Here is a 2,597-nt window from a genome sequence, read left to right as displayed (position 1 = left end):
GAGCCATGGCCGCTGAGCCTGCGCGTCCGGAGCCTGTGCTCCGCGACGGGAGAGGCCACAACAGAGGGAGGCCCGCATACCACAAAAAAAAAAAAAAAAAAAAAAAAAAAAAAAAAGAATAACAGGAGACATTATATTTAACAGGAAAACAAGAATTCCTCTTTCAATACAGGAACAAAGCAAATACATATTCCCATTTTTACCACAGTTATTAACATTATATGAAAGGGCTTTACAAATTCATTAATGTACACTTCAAAGGCAATATGGCACCAAATAGCAAATGCCTTTTAAAAGTCTGAATCTCCTTTGAACCCACAAGTCCATAGAATTTATCCTAGGGAAATAAGTATATAAATGTGTGAAAAGATTATTTGAAGCAAGGTTTATGATAATGAAAAATTGGGAACAATCTAAATGTCCAACATTAAATATCTATAAAGCAATTATACTCCAATAAAGATGTTAAAAAAAATTTAAAGATAGGGCTTCTCTGGTGGCGCAGTGGTTGAGAGTCCGCCTGCCGATGCAGGGGACACGGGTTCATGCCCCGGTCCGGGAAGATCCCACATGCCGCGGAGCGGCTGGGCCTGTGAGCCATGGCCGCTGAGCTTGCGCGTCCGGAGCCTGCGCTCTGCAGCGGGAGAGGCCACAGCAGTGAGAGGCCCGTGTACTGCAAAAAAAAAAATTTATCCCACATGCCGCGGAGCGGCTGGGCCCGTGAGCCATGGCCGCTGAGCCTGCGCGTCCGGAGCCTGCGCTCTGCAGCGGGAGAGGCCACAGCAGTGAGAGGCCCGTGTACTGCAAAAAAAAAAATTTAATTAAAAATAAAATAAATAAATAAATAAAATATCTGTAGGCCAAAATTCTATGTAACCATTGAAAACTGATAGAAATATTGAACTGGGAATATGTTCATGATATATTAAGCTAAAACCTAAAGCAATATATAGCATTATGCTAGTTTATTTTTTAAATAGATATTTAAATGAACAGTTATACTATATTAGAATCTGCGTCTTAAATTCTGTGAAAGGTACATCTTACTTTATGTGCCACTAAGAAAGAAAAAACACTGTCAGTTAAACTATGACACAGTCCTAAGATGCTGTCAAGTTTAAGATGTATCCCATTTTATGAGATGTTAAATCATGAGGGTAATGTATGCATCTTTAGACTCAGAAATAAAGTAGTATATAGATGTGCATAGAAAGGGAAATGTGGGAAAATATACACCAAAATGTTAACTCCCTATGTTGGGATTACAGGATTACTGTAATATGTTTTGTTTGTTGTTTTTTGTTTGTTTTAGTTTATATTTGTGCTTATCTTTATTTTCTCAATGAAACTAGATTAATTACAAGTATAAAAGACAAAAAAAACACTGAAAAATAAATGATAAATATTGCTTACAGTTGATATTGTATACTTCACTAATACAGCAGAAGTATTGAAATAATAAGGTCTGTGTCCAGATATATAAGAACATTCCCATATACATGTGGTAGCCAGCTTAAAAATGTAGTCAAAAGGAGATCACATTCTTAGCCACAACGACACCACATTACCTAGACATAAAAGGAAAATATGGAAAGATGTTTGAGTTATTAAAGTAGATGCCATCACTGCATATAATAGAAAATCAACTACAGTGGGTTAACTAAATAGAGACTATTTTTGTCACATAAGAAGTCCAGAGGTAATATTTTGGGATGTTATGGCAGTTCCATATCATCAGAGACGCAATTTGCTTCTGGCTCTCTGTTGTGTCATCCTTATTTATGGTTTTCATTATCATGTTCTCAAGATAGCTGATCCATCTCTGGGTACTGAATGCATGTTCCAGGAAGGAAGAAGGAGGAAGGTGCAAGAGGTGCTATTGGCTGTTCCAGGAGCACCTTCCACTGATAAATTGTTGCCAGAATGCATATCACTTTATCATTCCTAGCTGAGAAGTGTTGTCTTTTTAGTTGGACATATTGCCTTCTTGAAAACCTTTGAGGTTCTATTAGTAAGGAAAAGGGAGAGAATGGATATTGGATAGGAAACAAGCAAGAGTCTGTCATACAGTTCATATACACCCACCCAACCACACATTTTAATCAGAGAAATGAATGGAAAATTAAATAGATGTAAATGCCAAATTTCTGAATAAGGAATAAAAATAATATGGAAAGTTTATCTGATTTAGAAATATAAATAATATGTGAATCTTTTTCAAATAGATTCCATACAATTCCTAATGACAATTGTAATTAGACCATACAGGATTATTCTGATCAAGAACAACAATGAAGGAAGACTAATGCTAGCAAACATAAAGACATAAAGCAATGATAGTAGAGCCTTAAACTAAGTAACATAAAATAGAAGGGAAAAGGAAATAATTGATAAAATGTATAAGTTTGATCTAATTTTGATTTCCAAAGCCAACTGTATACCTAGATTAATTCCAAGTATAGTTTAAAGGTTAACTATTTTTAAACATAAAAATTTAGTAGGGGGCTTCCCTGGTGGCGCAGTGGATGAGAGTCCGCCTGCCGATGCAGGGGACACGGGTTCGCGCCCCAGTCCGGGAAGATCCCACATGCCGCGAG

At 36.9% G+C, this 2,597-nt stretch overlaps 1 protein-coding gene and 1 long non-coding RNA gene across 2 annotated transcripts in view; one reads left to right on the top strand and one right to left on the bottom strand.

Annotated features, from left to right (window-relative positions):
* CAPZA1 (capping actin protein of muscle Z-line subunit alpha 1) overlaps positions 1-2,597 on the top strand; it is a 49,583-nt gene that overhangs the window by 32,132 nt on the left and 14,854 nt on the right. The window lies entirely within an intron of this gene.
* The window catches only part of LOC129392078 (uncharacterized), a 30,300-nt gene that overhangs the window by 14,479 nt on the left and 13,224 nt on the right, over positions 1-2,597 (bottom strand). The gene's annotated exons all lie outside the window — the stretch shown is intronic.

Source organism: Physeter macrocephalus, chromosome 4 (assembly GCF_002837175.3).
Source record: "Physeter macrocephalus isolate SW-GA chromosome 4, ASM283717v5, whole genome shotgun sequence".
Lineage (NCBI taxonomy): Eukaryota > Metazoa > Chordata > Mammalia > Artiodactyla > Physeteridae > Physeter > Physeter macrocephalus.
Note: the sequence above shows the minus strand (reverse complement) of the source record. Positions and strands in the feature narration are given on the sequence as shown.